The sequence below is a fragment of the Orcinus orca genome, chromosome 14, assembly GCF_937001465.1.
Source record: "Orcinus orca chromosome 14, mOrcOrc1.1, whole genome shotgun sequence".
In the NCBI taxonomy this organism is placed as follows: domain Eukaryota; kingdom Metazoa; phylum Chordata; class Mammalia; order Artiodactyla; family Delphinidae; genus Orcinus; species Orcinus orca.
In genome coordinates this window covers 7,709,868-7,735,828 of record NC_064572.1, presented here as the reverse complement: position 1 = coordinate 7,735,828, position 25,961 = coordinate 7,709,868, and the positions used below count along the sequence as shown (strand labels likewise).

Below are 25,961 nucleotides of genomic sequence, written 5' to 3'. Positions count from 1 at the left end.
TAGATGTATTTCTGATGTATTTGTGGGGAGGAAGGTGATCTCCGCGTCTTACTCTTCCACCATCTTCCCCCTCTCTCAAGGGGTGTTTCTTTACCATTTCCGTTGGTTGCCTGGAGCTTGACCTGGAGAGTGCCATGCCTCTGCTGGGACTGCTGTTTGCAACGGGGGCTCTGCAGGAGCCGTCACGGGCACTGTCACCATGGGCACTGTCACCATGAACACTGCCACCACGTGCACCAATAGTGTCCACAGCTGCAGCTCTGCTTCCTGGCTGTCGCTCTCAGGGTCTGGATTTTCTCAGCAAACCCTCCAGAGGTTACCATTTCAGGGGCAACTGCTCACACACACTGGCACGTGTTTCTCAGCCCTGCAGTCAGAATGGTTTTGGAGGGCAAGGAGAGTGGAGACTGAAGCTCCCTGGACGTCACTGGCGAGAACGCACGAGGTGGGTCCCAGGCGTCACTCAGCACCGGTCACTTCCTGCTTGGGCCTGGCTCTGCACCCTCCCAGGAGCAAGGGCTTCCACCTGGTCCACGTCCTCCCAAGGTGAGATGTGCCCTTTCTCCCCCACCCAGAGCGTGTCTGCCAGCATTCCAAGGGGAGGCTGTGTCCCACCTTCCCCTGATAGCCCCACGTGCGATATGGCCCCTTCTGTGTGTGCCGGCTGGCCCTCCTCCTGCCGGCGGTCACCACCCCCAGGTTTCACCTGCCCTGTGACATTAAGTACTCACCTCGTGCTTTGCTCAGCAGGCCGAGCTCTGTGAGTGGACCCACATCTTGCCTAGAGAATCACCTGTCCTCCGAGAGGGCATCCTAACCGCAGCATCCCGTATTCATGATGCCAGAGCAGGGACAGTCATCGTGGTAATGGGAAAGCATCCACAGAGGGGGCCGGCTCCCAGGCGATGCTGGTGATGTTTCTAGAAGGAGGCAGCTGGCAGGTTTGGGTGGGGCCCCATATTAGGTGACAGCCCGGGCAGCAGGCGGTGAGTGGAAGTCGAGAGCCAGCACCGTCTGTGCCCTGCACTGGCCCAGGTGAGTCTCTGCTCTCAGCTGAGGAGTGAACTTCTGGAATCTGCAGACGCCCAGACAGAACCTCAGACATTCTGATCTAATGGGCAGCCAGGCCTGAGAGCTCCTGCACTACAGGACACGAACTTCCCTCCACGTGAGCCTTCCCGAGGGGGTGCGATTCTCCAGAGAGAAATCTCATCCGTCCTGCTCGGAGCTGGGCTGGGGGAGAGCAGGCCAGGCAGGGACATTTCAGCATCTCCTTCCTCCTCCTCTGCTCACCCCCCTCCTCTGACCCCCAAGGCCTTGCGCTGCCCCTGGTCTCCATGCCCTTGCACCACCACAGGGTTCCCCCGGGGCCCAACCTTTTGGACAAGCACCCCATGCAGGTGCTTCCTTCTCTCTCCCAGCGATGATTCTCCCGCCTCCAGGCCCCTTGGATTCTGCCAGGCGATTTGGGCTAATCTCAGAGTGATGTTCGGGGCTGAAATTGCCTTCTCTGTTATGGTTTGACTTGTGTTCCTCCCAAATTCCTATGTTGAAGCCCTAACTCAGCACCTCCAAATGTGACCTTATTTGGTGTTTTCGTCTGTTTCAGCTGCTATAACAAAATGCCACAGACTGGCTGGTTTATAAACAACAGAAATGTATTCCTCACAGCTCTGGACAGTGGGAAGTTCGAGATCAGGGCGCCGGCATGGTCACATTCTGGTGACAGCCATCCTCCTGGGTCACAGTGGGCACCTTTTCACTGTGTCTTCACACAGTGGAAGGGGTCTCTGTGAGGTCTCTTTTATAAAAGCACCAATCCCATCAGGAGGGTGGGACTCTCACGATCTAAGCAACTCTTAAAGGCCCTGCCTCCAAATACCATCACCTTTGGGGTTAGGATTTCAACATACGAGTTTGGGTGGGGACACAAACACTGAGACCATAGCACTTGAAGACAGGGTCTTTACAGAGATACTCAAGGTAAAATGGGGTCATTAGGGCGAGTCCTACTCCAATACGTCTGGGAAATTTGGAGACGGACACACAGGGAGGACGCCACGCAAGGATGAAGATGGCCATCTGCAAGCCGAGGAGAAAGGCCTGGACCACAATCGCCCTCACAGCCTCAGAGGGAGCAGCCCTGCTGACACCCTGATCTTGGACTCGCAGGCTCCAGAGCTGTGAGACAGTTATCTCTGCTGTTCGAGCTGCCCCGCCCACGGTGCTCCATCACGGCCGCACGCTCGGACTGTGAGGCTGGGTCCACAGTGCCCAGCACAGGAAAGTGACGTGTGATGAGCATTCAGGGGGCACCTGTTGAATTAACTAATAAAGGAATCCATCGAATTTCCCTTTACAGGGTGCCCTCTGCTCCCATGATGCAAAGGACAGACCTAAGGGCCCATCACCGTGCCATGAAGAAGGAGACTTCGTTCTCCTCAAGCCTCCAGTGGGGGAGGGGGAGGCTGCTGGGGTCTTCCCCGAGGTCCCCTCCCGCCTTGCTATTAGCACACAAAGTCACGCCTGACTTGGTGTCAAGCCTCATGGGCACTGCTACCATTCGCTCCCTTACCTCGCTTAGCTACTGCTGCTGCAAGACCCCCATCTGCCGTGTGGGTCACAGCAACGAGGGGGAAGATCTGAAGGCAGCTGGTCCACCAGCAAAGATGCAGGGGTTACAAAGGTGAAGGTCATGACCCTGGCCACCTGGGGGCTCACCGGGGGGCTGGCAGGGTGCTCCGTACACCAGGTTGGTGCGGTGATAGCTCACGGGCCGTGGGAATGCAAAGAGGCAGCCTTTAGCCAAAGCTTCTGGGGCTTCTGCAAGGCTGTTAAGCATTAGCTGATGGAACACGATCTGAGGGGTCATCTAATGCAACCCCCTGGACTGAGTCTACAGCCCAGCTCAGCCTCTGAGGGTGAGGCAGGAAGAGTCAGAGGCAAGGCCAGACCAGGGTCCCGGCTCCCAGCCACGTGTGCTTCCCAGGAGCCTGTGCTCAGTGGCCGAGACCAGCGCCCACCTCTAGCGCCCAGCCGGGCGCCTCCCCGCGCACAGATCCTCATCCTCCTTCCCGTCCTCTCACTGCTTTTCTGGGTCTGGCCAGAAGTCTCCACAAATGTATGACCAAGGGCATCACAAACCTGTTCTCCTTCTGGGCAAAAGGAGACATAAAACCAGGGCCTCGGGGAGGCTCTGGGTCAGAACCACGTCTCATGAGCCAGCAGTGGTCTTGCAGCTGAGTCTCAGTGCCTCCAGCAGGACACCTGGGCTCCGGTGGGTAAAATGATGACAGCTCCCCAAGCAGGAGACCGTGGGAGCATCCCTCCGGCCTGGGCTCAGCAGACACATTCAGGCACATTGCCCTCCGCCGCCTTTCCCACTCCTTCATTCTCTCCTCCTGGGACCCCACAAGGTCGTGACGCCTGATGACAAGGGGGCACTTGGAGGACAGAGACGTGATGTCTGGAGATGTCTTCTTATTCTTTGGGCAAGGGAACGAAAAGGAGGACCGGTGTCATTAATCCCCAAGAGTCTACATAAGGTATCCAAGGTCTTATTATAACTGAAAAATACACCCACCCCACTCGCTTCTCTTCCTCCTTGAAAACACCCCTTGTCAGCCTAGACTTCGACATCCGTGAACTATGAGCCACTTGCCTGTTTTCCTGAATGCCTGAAAAAGTGATTAACTCGGACCCATCAATAGGAAAGAAGGAGGTAGAAGAAGCCAGGCCCTGCACCGAGTATAAAGGGGAAGGCGGAGGTGGGGGAAGTGACCCCAGATGATCAACGCACAGCAGAGAAACTGGGGGTCACTGAGGGACACTTGGGAGCCGGGGTTGGGCTCACTTTTGACACCGGTGGTCAATTTTTCTGATTTTAGAACTGCTGCTTTCATCATGTCCCTCCTTTGCTTGGAGGACCCCTCGGGCTCTGCCCACTGCCTACAGGTAACAACCGTCTAGAGCTTTCCACGTGGAGACTCAGGGACCAGGAATTTGCCGTCTGGGGAGCCAGCCCACGCCTGCAGAGGGTCAGCGCTGCCCCTTCCCCGGGCCCCGGCACCTTCCTCTGCTCCTGTGCCCTTGCTTCAAGCGATGCTTACGCGTGTCTGTCCGTCTCCACCTCAGGCCCGCGAGCTCAGTGAGGACACACACCGCATCTTGTTTGGCTTAACAGCCCAGAGCGGGCTCCTGGCCGAGCTGCATGGAATCGCCTGCAAAGCCCGGCACCATTTAGCACGAACTCACCCTTCAGCCTTATTTCCCACTTCCTTTCCCTGCACAAACTCTTGGACCTGCCAAGCTGAGAGACTCTGTACTCCCTGAACAAGCCCCTCTAAGTTCCCCTCTGCCCTTATTCACTCCTCCTTCCTGTTCCCAGGGGCTCAGAGCCAAGCTTGTGGCCTCCTCTGCACAGTGCCCCGGGCACCCACCCCCAGGCCCTGTGTCCCCCAGCCACGGGACGTGGTGGAAGTGGCACGATCTCTGAGACACCCTCCGCAGTTTGCTTGGCACTCGGGGTCATTCGTCTCCTTTCTAGGCTGGGCACTGTTTTCCCAGCTGGGGGCCAGGTCCTTTCTGCCCTCGCCCCCCCTACACACACCAGTGTCCTGTGTAACCTAATCGCCTAATCCATGCGTCCCAAATTTCAGACTGCCTAAGATGGCCCAGGGACCCTGGGCGGGGGGGGAAACGTAGATTCTGCCTCAGCGTATTCCAGGCAGGGCCCAAGAATCTGAATTTGCTCTTCTGAAAATAATCCTGGGTCTCACTTTGAAAAACAGCCTCCCTCGAATTCCAGACGTGTTTGCGATGGACAGGTTTGTGAAGCCACACCCTCTGCCTCCCTTCCCAGCATGCCCGCCCAAAAGTCCTTTTTCCATTTTTCAGTCCAATCTGTGGCTGGGCTTCTGTTTCCAGGCAGATGTAGTGAGAGCAAATAAAGAGCACGTGCTTGCAGATCCTCCCTCAGCGAGTGAGGGGAGTGCAGGCCGGGCTGCAGCCCCCTGGGCACAGCTGTCTCCAGGCTGGGTGGGCAGTGGGCCCACAGCTGGAAGGAGCCCCTGGGGCTCCAGCCCTCAGGATCGCCATTCAGCCTCTTCCCTTGGGTGCTCAGTTCTCTCTCTCTGCCTTTCCACAGGCTTCTGCCGTTCAGCCTCCAAATATCTCACATTACTCCGGCCTCTGCCTCAACCCCCATCCACCGAGTTCTCGAATTCTTGATGTTCCTTTGCCCCCAGTCAGGTGCGTTCCGAAGCTGTGTTCTCAGAGCTTGCCTGTGTGGTGGTCACCCCGATGGGCAGGTGTGCTCTGTCCAAGGCTAAGGCCAGAGGTCACACGGTGGCCCTCGCAGGGGGATATCAGGCCGACAGTAGGAGGGTCTGGTCCCAATGACATCACAAGTGAGGACAATTTCCTGCAAGTGGAGCTCAGGTTCCTGAGGACGACATCTCTTCCCAGTCTGCATACTGACACCATAAGGGCCCCAGGTACCCAAGAGCTGCAGGCCAACAGATCCACTGGTCCTGCCCTCTGTCCTCCCCCTGGGGGAGTCATCAGCAGGGTCTGCCCTCCTGGAAGCTCCCACTTCCTTCAGCACCACCTCCTCCTGAACTTAGGGGTTATGAGTATCCGAGTCCCATCCTGACAATTCCTCCCCTCGCTGGTTTCTTTCTTTTTGTTCCATCAGCGTCGGTGATGCTCGGGGCCTGACCTCAGCCTTCCTCTCCTCTCTCCAGGCACACGTTCTCTGGGTCAGTTCATCCCATCCCGTGGCTTCCCGTGGGTCCATGTACCTGAAACACAGCCCTGTGCTCGATAATTAAAATCATCACTCCTTGCATTTATGAGGGCGAGAGTTACTGTGAAAATCTCAGAAAAGATTTTTAGAAACCTGGAACATCAGAGCTGGAAAGCGCTTCGAGATTATCTGGTGAGAGGCACTCAAAGATAATAACAAAAGACGACGGTAATGTTCAAGCATAGAAAGGTCCATGCACGAATCTCAGCCCCCAGACACGTAATCTCATTTAATCCTCACACCAACCCTCTGAAGATGGAGTATCGTTACCTCCTTTTACAGACGAGGACACGGAGCCCCAGAGATGTTCAAACGCCAAGCCCAGGCCCCTCGAATACTGCAGAACAGAGCCAGGGGTCAAGCCCAGGGAGACCTGCTTTGCACTATAAGAGGCCTGAGGTCAGACTCTGATTGACCCCTCATCCGGATCAAGAGTCCTGACCTTGGCTTGTGGCTCCCTGCCCAGTGTGGCCCCCACCCCTACCCCTTTAGCCCCATTCGCCCCTCCAGGCTGTATTCACCTTCACTCTTCACTTCTGCTCCCACCCAGCCCCGCAGCCTCTGTAAGCTTTCCACGTGTCCATGTCCCCTCCGACCACAGGGCCTTTTCACATGCTGTTCTCTGCCCAGAACATTCTTCCCCACCCTCTTTCCTCCAGGGATGTCCCTCCTTCTGGTCTGTGCTGAGTATTTTGTGCACAGGGGAGCCTCCCTGCCATCGCCCCATCGCAAGCTAGGGCAAGCCTCCCTCATACACCCGTAGCACAGTTACAAGTGTCACAGCTGTTGTGATAACTCAGCTTCTCTGGCTAGACAGCGAGTGGCAGGAAGAGGGAGTGCGGTCTGCTTACCACTGACCTTCCAGGGGCCGGCACCATGCCAGGCTCCATAGGTATCTGTTGAATAAATAACTAAATGGCAGAATGGATGGCTCTTCTGAATCCCAAACTATGCTTTCCTGGAATTGTATACTTTTTTCTTCTCCATTATAGCTGAGGAAAAGAGCCCCAGTGCTGGCAGAAAGATCCTGGTATTGTATGCACTGGGTACAGAAAAAAACATCTAATGCCTTTCTTGCTGGTTTAAATTTCTTTTTATTTTCCCTGTAAATCTAGAAAAGTGTTCACATTTCATTCAGGTGATTCAGATTGCATCTAAATGAGGGTTAAATATGATTTTCTGAATGCTACCACTCTGTAATTCCTACGTCTGAAGAAAAAATAAACAGTTGAAAATGAGGTGATGGGCGAGATTTCAGGTGGAAGTTTCCACCCTGCTCATTTGCTGCAGATAATCAGATTTGCCACAGAAAGTATCTGTGTGCTTCCTGTACTTGAGCTTAATTGTGTCCTGGTGTTTCTACAGTTACATTCTAGACACTTATGACTCACTTGCCTTGGGTGGAAAAGGGGGAACGGGAGGCGTGGGGATCTGGTGCTCCCCGGAGACCCTGAATATCTTCCCAAAACTCCCGTTGAGGAGTGAGGGCAGGGTGCCCTCTGGGGTCGGCAGAGGCTCTCCTCACCCAGGACCTCACTGTGATAGTCACTCAAGCCCAAGTGGTTTCGTCTGGGGACATCACTCAGGGCAGCCTGGTCCATGGCACTCAGATGACAGCTCTTGGGATGATATTAAATCTCCCTCCTGGATACAAAGTCTCCTGTTAAAAAGCATTCAAAATCAACCTTGGGAACAGGTGGAAGATAAATTAATGAACACAATCTTTTCCTTCAAATTGTGCTGTGGAGGAAATTAATTACTGGGCAGATGAGGAACAAAGAGGGATCCCGCCTCTTGCAGCCTCTGAGCTCTGTGCTATTTTGTTCTCCCGAAATCTAATTTCCATGAAACACTTCAGGGCAGCGTACGTTGCTAGCATAAGAATTTCTTAGCAGGCGTGCTGAAGGAACACCATCATTCCACGGTAGAGTGAGCTGAGCTCTGAAAGCCTCTGACAGGCAAGGATTATATTTCAGAGGGGCTCACGGTTGGTCCCCAGATCCTGTTAATAACCCCATACGGATTAGGTGCCGGCTGAGCTGTGGGGTCAGACCCCCGGAAGGTCACTGTAAAGTGTGTTTGTAGGACACATCCATGGACAGATGTGTACAAATACATGAAATCTTTATTTTCAGTAACATAAGTCCTATTGCTGCCTAGAATATGAATGACCTTTCCTGGCGCTCCAAGGCAGAGGCCTCTGCAATGTCACCCTCGCAGCTATTTATACGGCTCTGGAAAGTGGCCAGCGCTGTCTGATGGGGGCTGGCCCCGTGACACTCAGAGCACGGCTGCTGGCCTGCTAAATCACTCCTCTCACAGGTCCCTTCTCCCTTCCCGGCCTGGACCACAGAGAACAGGACAGCTGCTGCTTGCGGGTGTGGGGCAGACCTGCCCGGGCTGCTCAGGCCCTGGGAGGGGAGGGACGCTCAGGCCCTGGGAGGGGAGGGATGCTCGCTGGCCTGGCCTTGAGCCACCCTGGGCTGGGAGATGCACTGTGGGTCCTCCGAACACCCATGGGCTTTGTCACTGCCATCCCTGTCTTGAACATGAGGAACACGAGACCAGAGGTTATACTTCTTCTTTGCAAGAAAGACAGCTGGTACGTGGCTAATAGGAGCCAGGTACCCCCCGACCCAATGGCCCTACTTTCCCCAGCACTTTTTTTTTTTTTTTTTTTGCGGTACACGGGCCTCTCCCTGTTGTGGCCTCTCCCGTTGCGGAGCACGGGCTCCGGACGCGCAGGCTTAGCGGCCATGGCTCACGGGCCCAGCCACTCCGCGGCATGTGGGATCTTCCCGGACCGGGGCACAAACCCGTGTCCCCTGCATCGGCAGGCGGACTCTCAACCACTGCGCCACCAGGGAAGCCCCTCCCCAGCACTTTTTACTGCTGTCGAGTCAGGACCTCTTGCTTTTCTTTATCCCTCTTCACTCTCAGAAGCCAGCTCTGAGCTCGGAAAGGGAGCAGGCTGTGGCCCAGGGCCCGGGGCCGCAGAGGTACCCTCCCAGGCTGCGTGGCAGGGGACTCCTTTCAGCCTCCCTTTCTGCTGCCTTGTTGGTAAAGTGAGGACACTACTTTGCAGAGCCCAGGGCTGGACCCTGCCCGGCACATGGGAAGTGTCCTCCTCGCCGGCCGGCCAGGGCAGCTGCAGTGCTGGGTGCTGGTCCTGCCACCGTCACACACAAGCCTTCTCATCTCAGATAAATCATTCCATCTGTCTCAGCTTCGGTTTCCTCACCAGTGAGATGGGAATCACATCTTCCCCACAACTTCACATGTAGGCAATACATGTGTAATTTGAAAATCACAGATTTTCCTACAAATGTAAGCTTGTACCATGCTAGAGGGTCACAAGGAACTCAAAAATTGTAAGACACAAACTTACACCCATTAGGATGGCTATTATTAAAAAAAAAAAAAACAGCGCAATAAATAACAAGCATTGGCAAAGATGTGGATAAATTGAAATCTTTTTACACTGTTAGTGGGAACGTACATTGGTGCAGCTACTGTGGAAAACAGTATGGAGGGTCCTCAAAAAATTAAACATTGAACTACCATGTGATCCAGCAATCGCACTTCTGGGCATATACCCAAAATAACTGAACCCAGGGACTTGAACAGATGTTTGTACACTCAGGTTTATAGCAGCATTATTCACAATAGCCAAAGGGTGGAAGAACCCAAGTGTCCACCAACTGACTAACGGATAAACCGAATGCGGTCCATCCGTACAATGGAGTATTATTCAGCCGTAAAAAGGAAGGAAACTCTGACACAGGCTACAACATGGGTGGATCCTGAGGACACGATGCTCAGTGAAGTAAGCCGGTCACAAAAGAACAAATACTGTACGATTCTATTTATAGAGAGTTACTGAGAGCAGGGCTGGGACTGGGGGAGGGGGAAATGGGGGAGTGATTGGGTAACAGGCACAGGGTTTCAGTTTTGCAAAATGAAAGTGTTCTGGGAACGGATGGTGGTGATGGTTGCACAACAGTGTGAATGTTCTTCCAGCCACTGAACCTACGCTTAGAGAATGGTTAAAATGGTGGCTTTCATGTTATGTGTATTTTATCACCATTCAAAATTAAAATTAAAAAGGGAGTCATGGGACACAGTCCCTGCACTCAAGGTACTCCGCGTCACTCTTTGTCTCCTTCTCACGGTCTCAGTGATTGGTTTGCCTGCGTCTCAGCCAGGCCAGCTCAGCCAGGAGAGGTTAGACAGAAAGATTGGCAATAAGGATGTTTCTAAGGACAGTTGGTGGCAGTGCGAGGGAAACAGGCTCGGGCCGAGCTGCATGGGGTCCGGGCCCCACTCCGCCCCTTCTCAGTGGTTCCAGCAGCCAAGTGCCCCCACCTGTCGGGGCAGCAGCTCTCTCACCTGCGGCTAGAGGTGCTAACGACGCACACCTGTAAGGTGTAGCTGCGTTAATACCCGGAAGTCGCAGAGCAGCGCATGCACACGCTTGATCAACATCTGCGATCACTGACATTTGAAAATAAGGGAACACCTCCCTTAGTCCAGCTTCCATGGAGCTGAGGTGAGCCCTGCAAGGAGCACTGTGCGGCTGCCGGAGAAGTCTTGTGGGTGCGCTCCAAGGACGAAGAGAAAGATAAACTCAAGGGCTTCCCTGTGGCGCAGTGGTTGAGAGTCCGCCTGCCGGTGCAGGGGACACGGGTTCGTGCCCCGGTCCGGGAGGATCCTACATGTCGTGGAGCGGCTGGGCCCGTGAGCCATGGCCGCTGAGCCTGCGCGTCCGGAGCCTGTGCTCCGCAACGGGAGAGGCCACAACAGTGAGAGGCCCGCGTACCGCAAAAACAAACAAACAAAAAAGATAAACTCAAAAGGCCAATATTGCTGGAACAAAGAGTTACAGGACTCCCATCACTCTGTCACAATGGGACCATTGCCATGTCCCAGAGCCCTCCCGAGCAGCATGCCCCGCCCCTTTCCCATCCCATAGAAGGAAAGACATTTGCTCCCATTTTCTCCCGCTCAGCACACTGCAAGTACACATACCCTGCCCAGTCAGCAGATGACTTGCAGCTTCCCTGGCTATAAAAACAGACAAGCAACCCATGCTCAGTGTCGACTTTCCCCGGCTACCAGGAAGTCGGCCTGCCGTTCTGGCAGAGACCCTTCTCTTTAATAAAATCTACCTTCCTTACATTCTCCTTGTGTCTGGAAATGCTTTTGCAACCCGTGCTCGGATCACGACATTTTGTTCATTTTTTCAATCAGCCCCGAGAACCCGCTTGGGCATCCACGTGTGACCAGCAGGACCCCCTGTCCTGAGGGCACCCCCCACCTAGAGACGCCTTGCCCAGGAGGGGCAGGCGGGGGGGGGGGTCTGCTTCCCTCTCCTCGCATTAATCTCCAAGAGGTTCATGGATTCATGACACCCTGTGTCCCTCCCACCCCCTCCCCCCAATCCCCCCGCTGCCACAGGGGGAATGAACTGGACTCAAAAACGACTGCCTGCAGCACAAAGCGCCGATTGGTACTGGGGTCCAGGATGGCGTAGTGAGAGCCTCAGGTCTAATCACACAAATGTGAAAGTTGAGATTCGGACAAAGCTTTACCTCGTAGCTGTGTTCCATCAGGAAACCCAGAAGAAAGCGTTCTACACCCGGCATAGGAAGTGCCGGTCAAAGCCAAGGGTCTAAATGACAGGTGGGCTGGAAGAAGCTTCTCAAAACTGCAAGCAGGTGAGGGATAGGACCTTCAGGAGCTGGTGGCAAACCGTCCACCAGAAGCAGACGTTTCAGGCAGGGACCCTGAGAGGCAGATCTGGTGAAGCAGCTGTGAACGGGGTGATGGGGGCAGGGCTGTCTCCCCAGCCTTTGCTGCTTTGGGTGAAGAGGAAGTGAACTGTGTGTTGGGTGGAGATGAATATTCTCCCTTCTGAGCAGCTGCTCACCTAAGTCAGGAACCGAGGCCTGGGGCCTGGGGAGACCCCAGCTGAGCAGGGCTAACCTGACTGCCCTTAGTGTCCCACACGTGGAGCATCTAAGGCAAACAACCTGGCTACAGGGGATGGCGGATGTGCCCAACCTGCTGCAGACAGAGGGTGACCCTGTCCCTGGGGGTAGGAGGATGTTTTCTCGGAAGGAAGTGCACATCCTAGAGAAGAGAGATTGTACAGCAGGACCCAACGGCTCTGTGCTCTGCTTGAATCTTCTGGGTCCACTTAGGCCAGCAGCCTGCCCAGGAGAGGAGTGGTCCAGGGAACCCCCGACACACACGCAAAACACAAGGTGGGCAGTTGAGAGGCGGCCCCACAGGGTCACAGCACGAGCAGCAGAGCCGGACGGCGCGACCCAGGTGGCCTTCCCTCCTTCCCGTTCACATCCCCTCCTCGCCTGCCCCCCCGGGGGCCCCAAGGACTTGTCTCAGGCTCTGCTTTCCAGAAGCCCAGGCAGAAACACAGGGAGGAGGGGGCGAGGGGGCCCCTGCCCCTTTGGAGCCTCACGGCTCTCGCTAGATTCAGAAGGGCTGTCCCCTGACACTCGGAGGTAGCCCCGGAGCTGGGCCGCGAAGGGTGGGAACGTCTCTGGTGACTTAACGTCATACCTGGCAGCACTGGGGATCCTCCATCATCCCTGAGTCTCCTGGTGAGATATCACGACCAGGCACCAGCATGGTGTGGGGTTGAGAGTATACAGCCAGGGGCAAAGTCCTGCCCTGCCACCAGCTAACTTACAACGTTGGGCAAATGACTAAACCTCAGCTCATCTGGAAAATGGAGGTGATGTTCCTTTATTACCTGGTACATTGAAGTAATTGTGTGAAGCATTTAGCCTGATACCCAGGAACCGCTTAAATTGTTCCTGTCACTATGATCTCTCTCTGACTTTGGTTCATCTGTTATGGAGGCTTGAATGGGTTTTAGACTGTTCCTTTGTTCTAGAAAACAACCTGACTGAAGAAGGTTCCAATCACTGTTCCTGGAGAAAACTGTAAAGGGACCATTGACCTAAACACAGACACTGCAGACTCAGCAACCAAGAGAGCTGTTCTGTTTGTTTGTGTGACACGAATTGTCGGGCACGGGGAGGTCAAAGCGTTTTCTCCGCAGATTCCGGCCTTGGGCCTGAGTGGTGAGGGCGACAGCCCAGGGGAGATCAGAGGACCAGATGAGCGAGAGGAAAGATCTGGAAGCACAAGCGTACCCCTGCGGCAGGAACTGACAAGGAGCTGGGAAAGGACCGCTACCTGGGGACACTGGATGGAGGAAGCTCGAAGGAAGACACTGGGCCTTGTTCTCCGTCTGAAATGTACGTGTGGCATCACTGTTTGCGTGGCAGCGGTTACAGAATCTGAGGATCTAGTTCATGATCGGGGTCAATGCAGCCAGAGGCCGGCAAAGGGCGGGGTCGCTGGACACAGCCAGGCTGGTGTCGTAAGAGTTCTGCAAACTAGCGTTGCCTCTGCCCGCTGCACACAGACGAAACAGCCGCCAGATACAGAGGGAGGGCCTGCTGCAGGTGGAACAAAACCCTCCCCCGTTCGTTGCTGTTACAAATTGAAGATGTGCTCATGTTAGAGATGTAAAAATGCAGGTGAGAAAGTAGAGATCATCTGTGTTCTTACCAGCTAGAGACAGCTGCTTGGCTTCTCTTTTCCATTCATCTTTTCATGCACATTTAAACTGTCTTTAGGAGATTGGGATCATGAGAGAGCGAGAGGGAGAGGGAGAGACAGAGAGAATTTTTCTGATGGGCTTTTTTTAATGGCAGTATTTATCTTTTTACTGAAATTATTATTTTTTAGTGGCTGCGTGTCACTCCACTTTATGGCTCTGTATTCTTTATTTAACTAGCTCCCTATTTTTGACCATTTAGGCTTGACCCAATTTTGTAACTCCAATGTCTATCTTTCCACAGCATTCTTTGTCTTCACGTAGCTTCTTAGGAGTAGAGTTACTGGCACAAGTCCCCAGAACGCGGTCGCGCCCCTCACCCCGAGCTACCAAACTGCCTTCAGTAAGTTTTGCTCCCACCGTCTCCGCTATTGCTTGTGTAACCTTGTGGCCAAATCAATGTATAAGTCAGCTGATGGGGGTGGGGTGCACTCAGTGCATTGCCCTGGGCTTTGAACTTCCTGGGTGAGACTCCCCTAGTCAATAAGCTCAATGAACCTGAAATGCCCACCCCGGCCTCTTTACGGACGCACCTTCCAACCACCCGGGAGCCAGGACGGACGGCAATGTGAGTGCCAAGCGCTTCCCCTGCCTCCTGGTGACCAGCCCCCAGAGTCTCCAGGGTGGGGCTGCTGAGGTTAGGGAACAGAGGAGCGGCCCAGCTTGTCCCAGGCAGCCTGGTCCCCCAGTCCCTGTCCCTGCTTGATGACCAGTGCAAAGCCACACTTCTGAGAGAGGCCGGAGCTAGGGTCACAGGCGGGTGCTGGGGGCCCAGTCCAGGTGGGCCAGGACCCCTTGCAGGGCGCCTCCTCTCCTGTCAGCTGAGACCCTGTCCTGTCCCCTCAGGAGGGCACTGGGTGGGGGGAGAAGGGCTGGGTCAGTGCTATCCCAGGGAAATTTTGAAGAGAATTGAAAACGTGGCTCTCAACAGAATGAACACACGCCCAAGATTGTATTAAGCCCATCAATTAGGGAGGGAGCCAGGAAGTCGGTAACGCTGGTTCAAATGCATTTGAAGTGCGAAAATTTATATAGTGCCTGGAGGAAGACTCACTAAAATAGATTTTTAATGTTTCAGACAAATCTGCTTAGTGTTCTGCAGGGCAATAAATTGGTGGTTCTCTCTTCACTGAACAGGGAATCATTTCGACTCCACTGGACAAACATCTAGAATGTAACACGGAACTTCACAGAGTCTGAGCCCTTAACTAACAGTAAATAACAGAGTCAAACAATGGCCCATCCTCCTAAAAATGCGGCTAAGCCTTGGGTAAGCCTATAAAACAAAGCCTCCAGGCGACACTGGAAACACGCAGGCCTCTTGGCCTTGTTTCCAGAGTTTAGATACTTTCTATTAACGGCACAAGCTTATGACCACACTTGCAAAAGCAACTCAGATCATGCACTCTGCTGTGCCAGCTCTTCAGAAGAGCTCTTCAGCTCTTTTTTCACCTTCGTGCGTGAAAATACCCCTAGAACTTGGAGGAAAGCAGTTAGCAGCCGTGCCAGCAGGGACTCTGCCCTGAATCTCTGTCTTAAGTGAGATGCATGTGGTCCTCGACATCCTATTTTTTTGTTGTATTTATGTTTCTTGTATCTCCAACCATGTGGTAAACGTTTTTATGGCAGAGCCCATGACTTATAAATCCACAGACCTCTAGAAATAGAGCTACTTTAAGCTGTTTTTGTCCAGTGTTCTTATTGATCAGATGGCCTGTGCCCCAGCTTCATTAAGGGACTTACCTAAAGCCAACTGTCTAGGGGGTGCAGAATCAGGAGAAACACAAGCCCTCTAGACCCCCACCCCATGTTTTGCCCAGTCTTCTTCCTTCACCCTCAGCTCAGCTTTGGATACACAGTGTATATGGGTGAGACGGAAGGATAGATAAATGGGTGGATGGATGAAGGGATGGGTGGATGGATGGAAGAATGCATGGGTGGGTAGGTAGGTGGATGGGTGGGTGGATAGACGAATAGATGGACAGGTGGGTGGATGGGTGGATGGGTGGGTGGATAGATGAATAGATGGACGGGTGGGTGGATGGGTGGGTGGATAGATGAATAGATGGACAGGTGGGTAGATGGGTGGATGGGTGGGTGGATAGATGAATAGATGGATGGGTGGGTGGATGGGTGGATGGGTGGGTGGATAGATGAATAGATGGACAGGTGGGTAGATGGGTGGATGGGTGGGTGGGTAGGTGGATGGATGGATGAATGCATGGGTGGGTAGGTAGGTGGATGGGTGGGTGGATAGATGAATAGATGGACAGATGGGTGGATGGGTGGAAGATGGATGGGTGGTGGGTGAATGAATGGATGGATAGATTGAGGTTGTAAATATAATATTGTGCTTTTTCCTTTTAGAGAAGAAAGTGACTTGTGAACACCAACAGAGTTTATTCCCTTTTCTGGGAGGAGAAGAAGAAATTGGTTGTGACTTTACAGCATTTCTTCCCCAGTGTCCTACTCTTACTTGTATCAAGGACCGTCAGCCTCGTAGTGGGTGGAGGAGGCGGTTAGGCCTTCACCTTTGGCGCGGCTCTCAGCCCCGGCTGCGCACTGAAATTTCCTGGTACTGGTTCTCCTCCTCGGGCCAATTAAGTCGGAATCCCTAAGAACGGGGCCCCAGCGCTACCTTTGTATTACAGCTCCTCCAGGTAATAATCACTAACAATCGCAGTGAGAGGATGACAAGTAAGTCTGGGGACCAAGGGCCGACTGGGCTGGCCTCTGAGTGGGAGGAGCCTCTGCGCCAGGGGGTCCCCATCATGTGACAGCTGTGTTCTGCTCCCTGGGCTCAGAACTAATACGTCCAATAAAAGCGCCGCTTGCCCAGCTACCACGGATGAGCCGGGGCAGCCAGAACTTGGTTCGGCTGAGCGAGGAGACCCCTCTCCAGGGAAGGATGAGGGGCAGCCCATGCGATTGCTTTCGCCGGAGTCAGCCTCCCGGGAGACAGGAGCTGCATGGCCTCCGAAGAAAAATCCGACTCTAGGAGAAAACTGCAGCTGGAGCCCAGCAGAGGCCCTCAGGGTTGGAGGGGGCACGGAGCACAGGCTTATCTTTTAATTTGTGCGCATGACCTTCTAAGAAAAGAAGCTTAACCTTTTATCAAGGTTTGCTGTAAGTGGCCGTATGACAGTGTCTGGATCCTTTGTGACACCACTTTGTCCATTATGTTATTCGGTCACTTAAAAGGAGTCTTAACAACGCATCCCCAATAGAATGAATGACAGGAAGATGTTTCTTCCTTTGACCAAATGGGGCGATCCTTTAATGGGAAAATTAGAACCATTTTTTGTTGTTGTTGTTGTTGTTTTTTGCAGTATGTGGGTCTCCCACTGTCGTGGCCTCTCCCGTTGCGGAGCACAGGCTCCGGACGCGCAGGCTCAGCGGCCATGGCTCACAGGCTCAACAACTCCGCGGCGTGTGGGATCTTCCCAGACCGGGGCACGAACCTGTGTCCCCTGCATCGGCAGGTGGACTCTCAACCACTGCGCCACCAGGGAAGCCCTAGAACCATTTTTGCTTTCACATCAAGATAAACACCACTTTTACTACTAAGTTACCTCCATGCTTGCTAGCCCAGGCTTCTTGGAGAATCATTTTTAGTTCCCCAGTGCTCTGCGTCTAAACCTCAACTGCCTGGTTCTCTGTCCTTTTCAATTGTCTTATGCTAGTGTTTAATGAGTGTCTACGGGATGGCGGCCACTTTAAATATACTTTTCCATTGAAAATGGGCCAGAGAGCATCCTGTAAGGTGAGTACTGTCCAGGGAGCCCACACATGCCATGGTCGTGCTTCCCCATCTTTCAGCACCTCCCGGACCCCTTTGTCGAGGCAGCTGCCGGCTCAGAGAAGGAAGCTCAGTCCGCTCAGCATCTGCTCCTGTCCACGTCACCCACACCCTTCTCAGTGCCCGGCAGAGACCGGGCTGTACCAGGCTGCCCCGGGGCACATGCCTGAGCCCTACAGCCGGGTGCACCCTGGTCCAAGGGGCTCCGGCCACAAGGCTGGACGTGAGCTACACCAGGGATGCCAGGGCAGAGGGTAGACAGGGCTGCAAGAGCAGAGTGTCAGATACCACCTCAGAGGGCTGTCACACGGACTGACTGCAGTCACATGGCAGGCTGGGTGCAGCGCGAGGCATGGTCAGATCTACGGTGGTTATTGTCAGACCAGTGTTGTTGGTCCGGGTACAACTCTGGGTTTAGGCTTGATGGAGGCAATGAGTGCCCACTGGCATTAATTAGGACATTTGGCAACATTTTTAAACTTAAAAAAATTAGTCAACTCTTTAAAGATATAATCCATGTACAGAAAGCTGTGTTCATTTAAAGTTCATTTAAAGCGTATAATTTAATGAGCTTTGACACCACTGTCTTAACAAAGACACAGACTGCACTGTCTCACTCCAGAACATTCCCTCCTGCCCCGTCACTGTCCAGCCCCTCTCCACCCTTCACCTCAGGCAACCACTAACCTGCTTCTGTCTCTAAAGTTGCATTTGAATTTTCTAGAATTTTCCCTAAGTGGAATAATACAGTGTGTCCTCTTGTGTCCGGCTTCTCTCACTCAGGCTGATCATCTTGAGACTCATCTGCGTTGTTGCAAGTGTCAGAGCTGTTCCTTTTCACTGCTCAGTAATATTTCACTGTGTTGATAATCCTCATTTCCTTGCTGATCTGCCCAGTGAGCGCTCACCATGTAAGTGCAGGGGTCACCCTGGGATGGTGGTGAGTGGCAGACACGTGTTGCTGGATGTCCCCCATTGGGAGGGCTACACGGAGAAGAGCAGGATCTGAGATAAAAGGGGTCTCCTTAGGGGCCAGAGAGGAGGACGTTTGTGCCAAGATAAGAAGGAGGCATTTCCTAGACCTCGAGGACAGAGCAGGACCTGAGGGAGAGGCCAGCCTGGCGAAGGCTCAGCGGGCAGGGCGACAGGCTGGTGGGGAAGAAGGGGCCGGGCTGTGCCTGGCTTGGGAGAGTACTGGAATTACCCAAGTGACAGAAGGGTTTTAAGGGGTGTTGTGGTTAGATCTGCTGATCAGCCGATGAGGCCTTGGCCTGAAGCATGGACCCGAGGGTCGATGTGAACCCGGGAGGCCAGTGAGGGGCTATTGCTGGTCATCCAGGCCAGAGCCGGCGGTGCTGCGAGCTGTAGGCAGGATGCAAAGGCAGCCATGGGGAGATGTGCAGGCCGTTTGGGACACGGACTGCACTTGAGTTCAGAATCCCACAGCCGGGTGTTGAGGGGATCCCGATGTCAGGAGGAGGCTGGCAGTGTCCCGGGGGTTCCCCCCACCCCAGATGCTGGGCTCCCTGCCCCCAGCTTTGGTCAGCTCAGGCTGCCATAGCATATACCACAGACTGGGGGGCTTAAGCAGCAAATGTTTATTTCTCACAGTTCTGGAGGCTGGAAGTCCAAGATCAAGGTGCCGGCAGATCGCGTGTCCGGTGAGCGCTGCTTCCTGGTGTGTAGACGGCTGCCCTCTCCCCATATCCTCACGTGGCAGAGAGATGAAGCACGCTCTCTCAAGTCTTCTTATAAGGACACTAATCCCACCATGGGGGCTCCACCCTCATGACATCATCACCTCCCGGAGACCCTGCCTCCTAATACCATCATGCTGGGGATTGGGGTTCCAGTACATGAGTCTGGGGGGGGACACACACATTGACCTCCTACCCTGGATTGCCCAGCTGCTCTGTCTAGAAGCCCAACCTCCCTGTGACTGCAGCCCTGCTCTCATTCCAATCGCCATTCATGGTCAGGGCTGGGGCTGGGTGCCCTGCTCAGCCCTTGGAGCCCCCCTGCAGGAGGCCAGCTCCTGCGTCCCAGGTCCCCCGGCTCCGACGTGAGGCTGCTGGGAATCCGAGGGCACTGGACTCACCCTGCAGTGACTCATGGTCTGCACCCCCTGGAACTGTCCAAAGCAGCTCAGTGTCCCTAACGGCTTCCTCTCCACCCAAGCCCAATGCTGCAGACTCTCTGGAAGCTTCAGTCCTGTGGCTCTGCTCCAGACCACAAGGAGTCTCTCCAGGGCCCTGACATTTGTTCCAACCCCCTGGGTTCTCTCACTCCCGTTCTGTTGCTTCCACCCTGGCCTTTGTCGCTAAGCCCAGACATTCCCTCTGCTGACCTTGTCTACTGACCCATCTTTCCAGCTTTGCCACTAGGCACTGACCTTGGGACACCTTTGGTGACATGCTCAGTACCTCACAGGGCCAATCTTGTTCACTTCCCTGAGCTCCACGTGGCCACTACAGCTCGAGACAGCCTGAGGGGGAGGAAGGACAGTGGCCCCACATTGCCACGTACCACCCACTGCAGGGCACCTTGGCACCAAGCTTGCCTGGACCGCTGTTGGTGGATTAACCTTGCCCTCTGACCCCCAGCCTCCCTCTGTCCCAGTACTCTGGGCAAGGGCACCTGTGTCCAGAGGTTCCTCCAGCCCCTCTTCTGTGCCCTACTGCTCCCCTTTCCCGAGGACCCCAGACCCCCATTATAACCAAGGGCACAAAACCCAGCGTACTCAGTCAGAAACCCATACCCGTGAAGACCACGTGAGCTCAAGACCACGTAGAAACTTAACACTCAGCGATGGGCACACAAGGGCCAGATGTGAACCAAAAGTGAATGAAAGACTATTTACAAACAGTCTTCTTTTGCCAGGACTTCTGCCGAATAGCCGGCTCTAGGATGTACTTTCTATGGAATTTCACTTGAATGGCTCACAGTTACATACTTAACCACCTGCAGCTTCATCTGCCGTGATCAACGGCTCAGTCCGGCCAGGGCAACACCTGGCGACAGTCGTTTAGAGGAAGCTGGTGGTGGCTACATGAGAAGGCCACATCGTCCCATTTGTTCACATCTTCTGATCAAATATGCAAAACACTGATTTCCACTAAATATTTTAGACAAGCCAATGCCTCAGGGCAAGGAAGCCAGTTTTCTCTGGCTGCTCACAAACCAGGATCCCTGAAACTGGACCACACCACGGTCCCGCTTCAGCCGTAAAAGTGGTCCTGCATCCTCTGAGCGGCAGTACATCCTACCAGGTGGCCCGCTTTTTTGTTTTTCTGCCAGCATGATTTTAATGCATGTCTACTTAATTGTACTTAATGCCCTGGTTAAACTGACTCCTTTGAAGAGGAAAAGACTAATTTGCATGCGAATGCAAACAGAACAAACAGAAGTGGTTGCTGGGGGAAGGAAGGATGTTTTTTTTATAGGTTATCAAGATAGCAACACAGACGCCTCATCTTCTACATAGAGGTCTACTGATATTGGAGCTTAATGTTCATAAGGCACTAAGCTATTTGCAAGGGCTCCCACATACATGACCTCATCATACCAAGAGCACTTCAGTGACACGGCTTCCATTCCTGCGCTTAGAGAACAAGTATCAGGCAGGACTCAGGAGCTGCTCACGCCTGCCAGGGGCTCCAAGACCAGCCCCATTCAAGCCCTGGCAAGTCTCCTCCACTCTGTGCGTCCAGGGCAGACCCTTGGTTCTCACTCCTGTTTCCCACAGGGCCAGAGGCTGGTGAACATGAGTCATTTGCTGGGTGCTTTTTGGAGGAAGGGGATTTGGATCCATCACTTTAGATCTCAAGCAGACGCGTGCTCATACATGATGTGACACTGACGCAGGGTTTGCCAGAACTGAGCCTTTAAAAATAGTAAGAGAATATTATTTTCCCCAATCACCGTTTACAAGTAACTAAAGCCATGTTCCACAGACTCCACTAAAAACGCCATTACTGGGCTAAAAACAAACAGAAAATGTTTGATCCTGTTGGAAGATTTCCCCCAAATTAAAAGAATGCAGCCAAGTGCTGTAGAGTGGTGGGGCCCTGACGCTCACGCTGCAGACAACCGGGGGGAGGGGAACCCCTGTCTGACCCTCCTGTTTTTTTAATAAATTTATTTATTTATTTATTTTTGGCCATGTTGGGTCTTCGTTGCTGAGCGCGGGCTTTCTCTAGTTGCGGCGAGTGGGGGCTACTCTTCTTTGCGGTGCGCGGGCTTCTCATTGCGGTGGCTTCTCTTGTTGTGGAGCATGGGCCCTAGGTGTGCGGGCTTCAGTAGTTGTGGCACACGGGCTCAGTAGTTGTGGCTCGCGGGCTCTAGAGCGCGGGCTCAGTAGTTGTGGTGCACGGGCTTAGTTGCTCCGCTGCATGTGGGATCTTCCCGGACCAGGGCTCGAACCCATGTCCCCTGCACTGGCAGGCGGGTTCTTAACCACTGCGCCACCAGGGAAGTCCTGACCCTCCTGTTTTATGGAAGAGCAGACAGAAGGCCAGACACGGAGACAGACCGGCTGCCCGGGCAGTGCCTGTGGCGTGTGTGGCAGAGCCAGGGCCAGACTCCGGGCCCCCTAACTCCCGGGCCTGCTTCTTCCCACCAGCTTCTAGGATGGGGCACACACTCCCAAGGAGCCAGGAGCCACTGGCCACACCTTCTGGAGCCCAGATTTCTGCCCGCCACAGTTTAGGGAAAACACTATTATTATAGCAAAACACAGGGGTCTGTCGAGGAGAAGGAAAAGCCCCCGTGAATTTCTTTTTCTTTACTTTATATATATATATATATATATATATATATATATATATATATATATATATATATATTAACATCTTTATTGGCGTATAACTGCTTTACAATGGTGTGTTAGTCTCCCATGAATTTTAACGTTACACAAATTCCACAGATAAACTTTGGCCACGTGGGAGGTCAGCGTACGCTGGACCCCCAGGCCCTGCAGGGGTGGAGATCCCTGGTTAGGGGACTCAGGTGGGAAGGTGCTTGACTACTCCAAGTCCAGCACGACCCAGGCTGCCTGGGGCTGGAAGGATGGGCGTCACTTAGCTGACCCTCCACGGCAGGTCAAGAGTATGACTGGAGTAGAGTGGCTGCTTCTTTCTGCTGCCAACGCAGCGCCCGTTTGAGCAACGGATGCTCTTCAAGGAGCATCCGGCCCCTGGGCTGCCCCGAAGGACAGAGAAGGGCAGCCCCAGGGAAGCTCGTCCAGCCTGTGCATCCTGGCCTCAGCCGGGAGACCCAGGACGTTCTCCACAGACCCCACCTGGTCACCTGGCTGCTCCTGAGCCCGGGACCTGCAGCAGAAATGTCCTCCCATGTTCACATTGGGCTCCTGAGTGGTGCTGGGGCCCCTCTGATGGGGAGTGAAATAAGGGGACGGCAAAGCAGCTGGCTGGCTCTGCTTGGAGAAATGTCTAAGGAGGACCAGGCTGTTCTGTGCAAGGCAGCCAGGCCATGTTTATAAGTCTGTGGCTTAAGGAACCGCATGCTCATCACCAACCAGTGGGAAGGGCCAAGTCATACCACGTTCATGACGGACTCGTTCACTGAAACAAACACAAGGCCCTGACTAGCGCAGTGGAAGAAATTGTGTAGAAGGAAAGAGAATCTGTATGTGGGAAGGAGGGGCTGACACCGGGACCTAAGCCTCTGTCGCCCCACCAGGGACAGACAGACACGCCACATACGTGGAGGCCTCCCTGCCAGGGCCACGGGCAGCGACGGGCCAGAACACTGTGAACGCGGATGCGCTGTGTTCTCACAACACCTAGGACGTCTGTTCCCAGAAAAATCTTCCTCTGTCAAGGAGAGGCACGTGCTAAGGGATTTTCAAGCAGTAGCTTGCTGTGACCCCCGCTCTCCACACACCTGCCCTCACCTCCTCAGGTGTTTGCTCAGGTGACATTCTTAGTAAGACCTCCTGTAGCCAATCTCTTTAAAGTTGGTCCTGGCATGCTTCTGTCCCTGTTCCTGCTTTGTTTTTCTCTTGAGCACCAATCACTCTTTGTTACTCTATCTTTACTTAGTAATGGTTTTACTTTTCTGCCCTCCCCGTTAGCACACGAGCTCCATGAAGGCAGGTCGCTGTCTCTGTCGTTTACTAGATCGATCCTCGTGGCCTAGAGCTGAGCCATCGCGCAGGCTTCACCCGGAAACTTCCATTTCCTAAAGCTCCTTTCAGAACAGAACACCTAAAGATGATGGGAAATACTCAAATTCTGCCAGCCCACACTCCCACAGATTTGGAATTTAAGTTCCCACTGTACAGAATGGTGATTCGAACCCAAACAAAATCCACCTAGAGTCCATACTTTTAACCTCTATATTATACCACCACCTACAGAAGGCCCCAAAAGGGAAAATGTGAAAGGACAGATAGATCAGGTAAATATTAACAAAAGGAAAGCTGGCATAGTGACGTTATATCAGACTTAAAGGCAAAAAGTATCATCAAAGATAAAGAAATGGAAGGCATAGTTCACTAGAAGATTTGATACTTCCAGACTTGTATGCCCTTCAAAACATAGCTTCAAAATACATAGAGTAAAAATTGACAGAACCACAAAAGTAAGTCAACAAATATACCATCATAATGGGACTTTTTTTTTTTTTTAATTTGTTTTTTGGCTACTTTGGGTCTTTGTTGCTGCACACAGGTTTTCTCTAGTTGAGGTGGTGTGCGGCCTTCTCATTGCTGTGGCTTCTCTTGTCGTGGAGCACGGGCTCTAGGCGTGCGGGCTTCAGTAGTTGCAGCAAGCGGGCTCAGTAGTTGGGGCACACGGGCTTAGTTGCTCCACAGCATGTGGAATCTTCCTGGACCAGGGATTGAACTCATGCCCCTTGCATTGGCAGGCAGATTCTTAACCACTGTGCCACCAGGGAAGTCCATAATGGGATATTTTAACATACCTCTCTCAGTAGACACAACATCAATAAGACTTTGGAATATTTCAACAAGCTTGATCTGCTGCAGGCTAGGAAACATGGCACCCAAAACTCAAGAATATACACTCTTTCCCATGTATATACGGTACAGTCATAAAAACTTATCACGTACATCATGAAACATACACCCTGAAACATCATGAACAAACTTCAAAGAATCATCAACCAAACTGCGGTTTCTGACCACAATGCAATTACCTTAGAAATCAGAGTTCAGATGAAGGGTGTGTGAGGTTCACCCAAGGAATTAGCACCACAGATGGAAAAAAGAGGGTGGCATCTGTAGGTATGTCCACTGTTGGCAAAGAAGGAGTTGAGGGTATCACCAAAGTTTCTAGGTCAGGCGGCCAGGGGTTGTCAGAGCCACTAATCAAGAGGCAGGGAGAGCTGGAAGGAAGGTTTGGGGGAGAACGTAAAGCAACGTCAGTTACTGCGATGAGCTGAGTGGGACGGAGACTGGAAAACAGGACCCAGCCCCGACTTCAGGAGAGCACAGGGTGGAGGGGTCACATCCAGGCTGCGATGGTTTGAGGAACAAACGGGAGGAGGGTAAGAGTCGGTTAAGTGTGGATCTCTCTTCCAAGAAATTTAATGAGGAAAGTAAAAAGGATACCAAGGAAGGAAGGGTTTGTCGGGTTTTGTCTATTGCTTTGAATGGGAAGGACTTGAGTGAGACAAAGGTGAAGTGGCTGTGAGCACAGCCCCAAAGAGTCCCAGGGGATCATCGCCAGCACTCTCCTGTCACCCCTGCTCATGGCCATGTCGCTCACTGCCCACTCTGCCCATTAACCCTTAAGTGACTGTGGGTCTGGAGGGGTGCAACTGTCCTCCACCATCACCATCATTCCATGGCCGGCCCCTTCCCATCAACGAATCCCTGCCATTTCCAGGGCCCAGCTGCTGGAATCAAAACTCCCAAGAAAAACAAAATTACCATTTTTAAAACTTTAAATCATGCCAAGCCAATCACGCCTGTGCCATCCAGCGTTTATTATAATCATTTACTGAGTACTTGGATTGGGATAAAGGGCTTGTACTGGCTTGTACTATGCACTTTTTATTAATAAATGCATGGTATTCATTAACAGTAAAAAAAAAAAAAAAAAAAAAAGCACAAAACCACACACTAGTGACAACAGCCCCCAAGTCTCAGGTACCGCTGGCATCACTTGCAAGGAAAAGAAAAGCCCAAGAGTGAGATGGGGTGTGGGGCCTATGAAGCATAAGGGCAGGGGAGAACACACATTGATCGTTTTGGTCCCAACGGATTGATTCTCTTTTAAACTACTACAAGATCGAATGGACTGTAGTGGGGTCGGGCAATGCAATTCTCATTTTAAAGTATGCAGGCAGTTTGAAGATGGAATTGTGTCAGAGCCAAGTACAAAATAGAGCTGAAATTAAGGATGCATCCATTCGATTTCCTCTTTTGTAGTAGCAGGATGTTAGGAACAAGCACAGTATTCGGAGGATAATGAAACAACAGTGTGCAGATGAACCTAAAATTGTTATAATTATCCTTGTAATTATTAGTCAACTTCCTAAGGCTGGAGCACAATGGAGCCAAATTCTGTTACCTTAAAGTGTGAGCTGATTCTTTTTCCATTTCTTTGTTCCATTGTGTCCTTCCCCTGCCCCATCTCTTTCTGCACCCCCAGCCCCGCCCCAGCCTCCCTGAACTTGCCTGTGGCTCTCCGCCCCTGCCAAGCACATACCCTCCCCTT

The 25,961-nt window shown here is 53.0% G+C and overlaps 1 long non-coding RNA gene across 2 annotated transcripts; it reads right to left on the bottom strand.

Annotated features, from left to right (window-relative positions):
* Window positions 1-1,385: 1,385 nt before the first annotated feature.
* On the bottom strand, window positions 1,386-11,541 carry LOC117197326 (uncharacterized). Of its 2 annotated transcripts, XR_004477894.2 has the most exons (4): window positions 11,398-11,541; window positions 3,145-3,485; window positions 2,576-2,823; window positions 1,387-2,316 (listed from the first exon to the last, which is right to left on the bottom strand). It is a non-coding gene; the product is annotated as an uncharacterized LOC117197326 (long non-coding RNA). The 2 variants fall into 2 exon arrangements; XR_004477893.2 differs by having other exon boundaries at window positions 1,386-2,823; window positions 11,398-11,538.
* Window positions 11,542-25,961: the final 14,420 nt, after the last annotated feature.